Genomic DNA, 9,526 nt, shown 5'->3' on the forward strand with positions numbered 1-9,526 from the left:
GCCAGTGGAAAGAACAGAGGAGGAAACACTGCCTAGCAACTTGACCGCAAGACCTACACTTGTTTGGCTAGGAGAGCAGCTTTGCTTTTTCTAGGATACTGCAGAAATGATTGCTGTTGTCTTAAGACTTACATAACTGGTATTGCTTAAATTCCATAGGCTCGCTCCCAACATCTATTGGCATGAAAAGGCAGAAGAATTTGTTACTGTCCAGATTAACCCAGACAGTCTCCCCTGAAAAGGAATTTGGGGAGATAGACCTAACCAATCTTTCTGAAAAAGAATTTAAAATCAACCATGCTGATGGACTTGCAGAGAAATATGCAAGAGCTAAAGAGGGAGAATACAGAACTAAAACAATCTCTTGAAGGACTTAAAAGCAGAACGGTTGAGATGCAAGAGGCCACTGATGGAATAGAAACCAGAGAACAGGAACGCATAGAAGCTGATGCAGAGAGAGATAAAAGGATCTCCAGGAATGAAACAATATTAAGAGAACTGTGTGACCAACCAAAATGAAACAATATCTGCATTGTAGGGGTACCAGAAGAAGAAGAAGAGAGAAAAAGGGATAGAAACTGTATTTGAAGAAATAATTGCTGAAAACTTCCCTAAAACTGGGGGAGGAAATAGTAGCTCAGACCACAGAAGTACACAGAACTCCCAACAGAGGGACCCAAAGAGGACAACACCAAGACACATAATAATTAAAATGGCAAAGATCAAGGAAAAGGACAGAATTTTAAAGGCAGCTAGAGAGAGGAAAAAGGTTGCCTACAAAGGAAAACCTATCAGGCTATCATCAGACTTCTCAACAGAAACCTTACAGGCCAGAAGAGAATGGCATGATATATTTAATGCAATGAAACAGAAGGGCCTTGAACCAAGAATACTGTATCCAGCACAATTATCATTTAAATATGAAGGAGGGCTTAAACAATTCCCAGACAAGCAAAAGTTGAGGGAATTTGCCTCCCACAAACCACCTCTACAGGGTATTCCAGAGGGACTGCTCTAGATGGGAGCACTCCTAAGGCTAAATAGATTTCAGCAGAAAAAATTAAGTCACAGCAAAGAAAGCAGACCAACCAAATACTAACTAAAGGCAAAAAATAAAATGAACACCCACAAGAGCTGTTACAGGAAACACAAAAGAGCACAGAATAAAACACCCAACATATAAAGAATGGAGGAGGAGGAATAAGAAGGGAGAGAAATAAAGAATCACCAGACAGTGTTTATAATAGCTCAATAAGTGAGTTAAGTTAGACAGTAAGATACTAAAGAAGCTAACTGTGAACCTTTGGTAACCACGAATCTAAAGCCTGCAATGGCAATAAGTACAATAATCACCCTAAATATAAATGGACTGAATGCACCAATCAAAAGACACAGAGTAATAGAATGGACAAAAAAGCAAGACCCACCTATATGCTGCTTACAAGAGACTCACCTCAAACCCAAAGACATGCACAGGCTAAAAGTCAATGGATGGAAAAATATATTTCATGCAAACAACAACGAGAAAAAAGCAGATGTTGCAGTACTAGTATCAGACAAAATAGACTTCAAAACAAAGAAAGTAACAAGAGATAAAGAAGGACATTACATAATGATAAAGGGCTCAGTCCAACAAGAGGATATAACCATTTATAAATATATATGCACCCAAAACAGGAGCACTGACATATGTGAAACAAATACTAACAAAATTAAAGGAGGAAATAGGATGCAATGCACTCATTTTAGGAGACTTCAACACACCACTCACTCCAAAGGATAGACCCACCAGACAGAAAATAAGTAAGGACACAGAGGCACTGAACAACACACTAGAACAGATGGACCTAATAGACATCTATAGAACTCTACATCCAAAAGCAACAGGATACACATTCTTCTCAAGTGCACATGGAACATTGTCCAGAATAGACCACATACTAGGCCACAAAAAGAGCCTCAGTAAATTCAAAAAGATTGAAATTCTACCAACCAACTTTTCAGACCACAAAGGTATAAAACTAGAACTAAATTGTACAAAGTAACTAAAAAAGCCCAGAAACACATGGAGGCTTAACAACATGCTCCTAAATAATCAATGGATCAAGGACCAAATCAAAATAGAGATCCAGCAATATATGGAAACAAATGACAACAACAACACAAAGCCCCAACTTCTGTGGGACACAGTGAAAGCAGTCTTGAGAGGAAAGTATATAGCAATTCAGGCATATTTAAAGAAGGAAGAACAATCCCAAATGAATGGTCTAATGTCACAATTATCAAAACTGGAAAAAGAAGAACAAATGAGGCCTAAAGTCAGCAGGAGGGACATAATAAAGATCAGAGAAGAAATAAATAAAATTGAGAAGAATAAAACAATAGCAAAAATCAATGAAACCAAGAGCTGGTTCTTTGAGAAAATAAACAAAATAGATAAGCCTCTAGCTAGACTTATTAAGAGAAAAAGAGAATCAACACACATCAACAGAATCAGAAACAAGAAAGGAAAAATCACGACAGACCCCACAGAAATACAAAGAATTATTAGAGAGTACTTTGAAAACCTATATGCTAACAAGCTGGAAAACCTAGAAGAAATGGACAACTTCCTAGAAAAATACAACCTTCCAAGACTGACCAAGGAAGAAACACAAAATCTAAACAAACCAATTACCAGCAAAGAAATTGAATTGGTAATAAAAAAACTACCCAGGAACAAAACCCCTGGGGCAGATGGATTTACCTCGGAATTTTATCAGACATAGAGAGAAGATATAATACCCATTCTCCTTAAAGTTTTCCAAAAAATAGAAGAGGGAATACTGCCAAACTCATACTATGAAGCCAACATCACCCTAAAACCAAAACCAGGCAAAGACCCCACCAAAAAAGAAAATTACAGACCAATATCCCTGATGAACGTAGATGCAAAAATACTCAGCACAATATTAGCAAACCGAATTAAAAAGTACATCAAAAGGATCATACACCATGACCAAGTGGGATTCATCCCAGGGATGCAAGGATGGTCCACCATTCGAAAATCCATCAACATCATCCACTATATAAACAAAAAGAAGGACAAAAACCACATGATCATCTCCATAGATGCTGAAAAAGCATTTGACAAAATTCAACATCCATTCATGATGAAAACTCTCAACAAAATGGGCATAGAGGGCAAGTACCTCAACATAATAAAGGCCATATATGATAAACCCACAGCCAACATCATAGTGAACAGCGAGAAGCTGAAAGCTTTTCCTCTCAGATTGGGAACAAGACAGGGATGCCCACTCTCCCCACTGTTATTTAACATAGTACTGGAGGTCCTAGCCACAGCAATTAGACAAAACAAATACAAGGAATCCAGATTGGTTAAAGAAGAGGTTAAACTGTCATTATTTGCAGATGACATGATATTGTACATAAAAAACCCTAAAGACTCCACTCCAAAACTACTAGAACTAATATCGGAGTTCAGCAAAGTTGCAGGATACAAAATCAACACACAGAAATCTGTGGCTTTTCTATACACTAACAATGAACGAATAGAAAGAGAAATCAGGAAGACAATTCCATTCACAATTGCATCAAAAAGAATAAAATACCTAGGAATACACCTAACCAAAGAAGTGAAAGACCTATACCCTGAAAACTGTAAGACACTCTTAAGAGAAATTAAAGAGGACACTAGCAAATGGAAACTCATTCCATGCTCCTGGCTAGAAAGAATTAATATCATCAAAATGGCCATCCTGCCCAAAGCAATATACAGATTTGATGCAATCCCTATGAAACTACCAGCAACATTCTTCAATGAACTGGAACAAATAATTCAAAAATTCATATGGAACCACCAAAGACCCAGAATAGCCAAAGCAATCCTGAGAAGGAAGAATAAAGTGGGGGTGGATCTCACTCCCCAACTTCAAGCTCTACTACAAAGCCACAGTAATCAAGACAATTTGGTACTGGCACAAGAACAGAGCCACAGACCAGTGGAACAGAATAGAGACTCCAAACATTAACCCAAACATATATGGTCAATTAATATTTGATAAAGGAGCCATGGACATACAGTGGGGAAATGACAGTCTCTTCAACAGATGGTGCTGGCGAAACTGGACAGCTACATGTAAGAGAATGAAACTGGATCATTGTCTAACCCCATACACAAAAGTAAATTTGAAATGGATCAACGACCTGAATGTAAGTCATGAAACCATAAAACTCTTAGAAAAAAACATAGACAAAAATCTCTTGGACATAAACATGAGTGACTTCTTCATGAACATATCTCCCCAGGCAAGGGAAACAAAACCAAAAATGAACAAGTGGGACTATATCAAGCTGAAAAGCTTCTGTACAGCAAAGGACACCATTAGTAGTAGAACAAAAAGGTACCCTACAGTATGGGAGAATATATTCAAAAATGACAGATTCGATAAAGGGTTGACATCCAAAATATATAAAGAGCTCACTCACCTCAACAAACAAAAAGCAAATAATCCAATTAAAACATGGGCAGAGGAGCTGAACAGACAGTTCTCCAAAGAACAAATTCACACGGCCAACAGTCACATGAAAAGATGCTCCACATCACTAGTCATCAGAGAAATGCAAATTAAAACCACAATGAGATATCATCTCACACCAGTAAGGATCTCCACCATCCATAAAACAAACAACAAATGTTGGTGAGGTTGCAGAGAAAGGGGAACCCTCCTACACTGCTGGTGGGAATGTAAATTAGTTCAACCATTGTGGAAAGCAGTACGTTCCTCAAAAAACTCAAAGTAGAAATACCATTTGACCCAGGAATTCCACTTCTAGGAATTTACCTCTAAGAATGCAGCAGCCCAGTTTGAAAAAGACAGATGCACCCCTATGTTTATCACAGCACTATTTACAATAGCCAAGAAATGGAAGCCATCTAAGTGTCCATCAGTAGATGAATGGCTAAAGAAGAAGTGGTACATATACACAATGGAATATTATTCAGCCATAAGAAGAAAACAAATCCTACTATTTGCAACAACATGGATGGAGCTAGAGGGTATTATGCTCAGTGAAATAAGCCAGGCGGAGAAAGACAAGTACCAAATGATTTCACTCATCTGTGGAGTATAAGAACAAAGAAAAACTGAAGGAATAAAACAGCAGCAGACTCACAGAACCCAAGAATGGACTAACAGTTACCAAAGGGAAAGGGACTGGGCAGGAGGGGTGGGAAGGGAGGGATAAGGGGTGGGGGGGAAGAAAGAGGGCATTACGATTAGCATGTATAATGTGGGGGGGGATGCATGGGGAGGGCTGTGCAACACAGTGAAGACAAGTAGTGATTCTACAGCATCTTACTACTCTGATGGACACAGTAATGGGGTGTGTTGGGGGGACTTGGTGAAGGCGGGAGCCTAGTAAACATAATGTTCTGCATCTAATTGTAGATTAATGATAACAACAACAACAACAACAACAAATCCGTTTATTGCTTACAAACTGCAGTCCAGCCTCTCGCTGCTCAGCAGCAGCAACCAGCACCACCCCTCACCTCTCAGGTACAGATAAGCCCTCCATTGCCCAGGTAATTCTCTCCACTCCTGAGGAATGATGCAAATGGACTAAAGCCATACTTCTTTCCACCTCTGAACGCCTGTTGATATGCAGATGTATTAAAGCTAGGCTAGATATTCTGGAAATGTTACAATTTACCCACAAACTGGTAACACGACCAAGGATCAGGCAAAAAAATGGGAGCCAGGAAAGACTGAGAGGGCGAGCTCAGATAGAGCTGGGAGGTGAGCTGGCCTTTTATTAAAGTTCTTTAAGAAAAGTTCTCTGGAAATTCTGTTTCAATCTGGTCTCACACTACCAAATAAAACTACAGTTAAAATATTTGACCACTGCCCTCTCAAGTATTGTTTGCATTACTGTACTATCTGATTTTATTCACTGATTTCTTATTAGAAGTTGATGCAATGTTTCCTGGAAACTCTATGAGAAAAATGCCTAGTGAAAAGGGGAAAGTTCCTCACCTGCAGTGTATGCATTCACTGCCCTAGAATACAGCCTCAAGGACTTTTTGCTGCTCACTTAAGGATCTGCAGTTGTGTGGGCAATGGTATAATCTGTAATAATGCAAGTTGATAAAACCTTTTTGACTCAGGAATTTCACTTCTATTAATGTATCCTATGGAAATTCCCACACAAGTGAGTGTATCAGAGTTCTTCAGAGATACAGAACCAACAGGTTGTGTGTGTGTATACATACATTGTAAGTCCAGGGAAAGGACATCCAGGGGCAAAATACCTCTAAAAACCAAAATCAGTCAAAGGGAGAAATAAAGTTTAAAATCCATTTATTGTTTACTAGCTGCAGTCCAGGCCCTTCTCTTTTTTCCTCCTCCAGTCAAGGCAAAACCGGCCCTCCCCCTCGCCTCTCAGGTACAGATAAGCCCTTATTTGCCCAGGTAATTACCCACTGATATGGAGATGAACTTCTCTCCACCCCTGAGGAATGATGCAAATGCACTTAAGCCATACTTCTCTCCACCCTTGAGCGCCTGTTGATATGCATATGTACTAAAGCCAGGCAAGATATTCTGGAAATATTACAATTTTACCCACATACATGCATGTGTGTATGTGTGTATATATATGTACATGGGTGTGGGAGAGAAAGAGTGGCAGACACTCTAAACAGTTGGCTCATGTGATTGTGAAAGCTTGGTAAGTCCAAAATCTGCAGGTTAGGGCAGTAGATTAGAGACCCACAGAAGAGTTGCAGTTTGAGTTCAAAGGCTGTCTGCCAGCAGAATTCCTTCTTGCTTGGGGGAGGTCAGTCTTTGTTCTATTAGGGTTTTCAACTGGTTGGATGATGGCCACTCACGTTATGGAGGTTATTCTGCTTCATGCAAAGTCCACTTATTTAAATGTTAATTCATCTAAGAAAGGTCCAGAATGTTTCATCAAATATCTGGGCACCAGGGTCCAGCTGAGTGGACATATAAAATTAATCATCATGAGTCCATCCCTTGTCTATTTGGCACCTTATGCATCTCCTTAAATCATACCTAATCTCTGAATAAAGACCATAACAAGGTCATACTTCCACCTAACATGATACTTGTATATAACCAAAATAAATATCTTGTATTCAACCAAAAACATACTCCCTTTCCCCAGAAGAGGATACAAAGTCCTTGGGTGATGTTTACTCTTCTCCCCAATAACCCATAAATGTTCTCTGCCATGGGAGGATAAGAAAAGTCTGTAACCCAGAAAAGGACCCACACCAGAACTCATCATGCAGACTTCCAGCTTCCAGAACTGTGAGAAAATAAGTTTCTGTTCTTTAAATCCCCCAGCCTATGGTATTTTGTTATAACATCCTGAACCAAGGCAGGGAGAAGTCTTTTCAACCAGTGATGCTGGAAAAACTGGGGAATATAGATAGATTATATGGGTAACATATATGAGATAAACACACACACACATTCATATGTATATATGTGCATATATATATATAAAATATTTATTTTCTTTCCTCTCTTATCCCTTGATCATGTGACAGAAGATGCACTGACTTTATATTGTAGTATTCAAGCATTGTTAACAACAAATAATGCAATGCTTAATCTTGTTCAGAAAGCACCATAGGTTGCTCAAACTCCTGACTCTAGTTTAGCCCCTCACATGTTATTCTAAGTTCCCTGGCTCCAGCCCTTTCCTGGCTATTTAATATTTCATTGTTCAGATCCAACTAGGTAATTCTGGCCATACAGGAGATACTAACTAGGCTGCAGAAGCTGGCTGAATAACAGTAAATGAGTATATCCACAAGATGGCAGCATTGTATAATTACTGGAAGCCATGCTGTGGCATGGTTTCCGGATACCCTTCTGTAGCTTGTTGTGATCTATTAAGTGGATGTCTTAGTATCTTCAGTTAATCTTCTTTTACTTATTTTTATTAAGGTATGATTGATATACACTCTTATGAAGGTTTCACATGAAAAACAATGTGGTTACTACATTTCCCCATATTATCAAGTCCCCACCCATACCCCACTACAGTCACTGTCCATCAGTGTAAGTAAGATGATCTTCAGTTAATCTTGAAATAAATAATCAGTTTCCTTCCCAGAGTGTTTTACAGTTCTGAGATGCATGGACTAGAGAAATGAAAAAGCAGGTTCTTTGGAATCAGAAAAAAATCTGCATTTAAGTACACAATGCACCCCTGATTCATTCAGTGCATTTGGGCAAGTTTACGAAGATCTCTACACCTCAGCTGCCCTATCTAAAACTTTAAAACAATGAAATTGCTTTCTGCATGAAATATTTTTTATGACATACTATAGAATAAGAATACTACTATATAAAATACTGTATAAATATTGAAAGTAATTACTATCTTAGGATGGGAAAATCAATCAGGGTTGATGTCATCTGAAAACTCAGTATCTTCAGGTTGATTAGAAGAAGGTCCTGAGGTCTTAGAAAAGCCTAAAATTCTTGATTTCTTCTTGCAACACATCTTAAAAGCCTATCATAGTGAGCTTGTCAAAAGGAATCCTCTACATGAAGGAATTAGTTGTGGTATGGCAGAGTTGTTACTTCTTATTTTTGGCTTTGGACAATAAATTGTGAAGTTCCTACTTTAACTGACAGATGTCTCACTCCACCAGGAGGTTAGAAAAAGCCACCTCTGGCTTGAATTACCTAATAACAGCAGCAGCAGGGTATATTTGTATGAGATTTGTGGCTTAAACAGAGTGGTTTTACATATGCTAGTTCAACTGGGGTAAAAGCTATGACAATCAAAGATAAAGTGTGGGACAAGAAAATATAGGCTAGGAAGATCAGTAGGATTTGAAATTCTAAGCAACAAAAGAAAGTATAAAAATACATGTGTTTCATTTAGATTAGTGGGGTCTGGAAGGCAGATAGAAAGGGTCTTATGTCTATCATTTGCCTACCTAGCAACACAAATAAGAAGCAGTCTTAGGAGCAATCCCTATCAAAAGACCAACAGCATTCTTCAACAAACTAGAGCAAATAGTTCTAAAATTCATATGGAACCACAGAAGACCCCAAATAGCCAAAGCAATCCTGAGAAGGAAGAACAAAGTGGAGGGATTATGATCTGGGACTTCAAGCTCTACTACAAAGCTGCAGTAATCAAGATAATTTGGTACTGGCACAGAAACAGATGGATAGACCAGTGGAGCAGACTAGAGAGCCCAGATATAAACCCAAGCATGTATGGTCAATTAATATACGATAAAGGAGCCATGGATATTCAATGGGGAAATGATAGCCTCTTCAACAGCTGGTATTGGCAAAACTGGACAGCTACATACAAGAGAATGAAACTGGATTATTGTCTAACCCCATACACAAAAGTAAACCCAAATTGGATCAAAAACCTGAATGTAAGTCATGAAACCATAAAACTCTTGGAAGAAAACATAGGCAAAAATCTCTTAAATATAAACAGGAGCAACTTTTTCCTGAAC

The sequence above is a fragment of the Manis pentadactyla genome, chromosome 2 (genome assembly GCF_030020395.1).
Source record: "Manis pentadactyla isolate mManPen7 chromosome 2, mManPen7.hap1, whole genome shotgun sequence".
NCBI lineage: Eukaryota > Metazoa > Chordata > Mammalia > Pholidota > Manidae > Manis > Manis pentadactyla.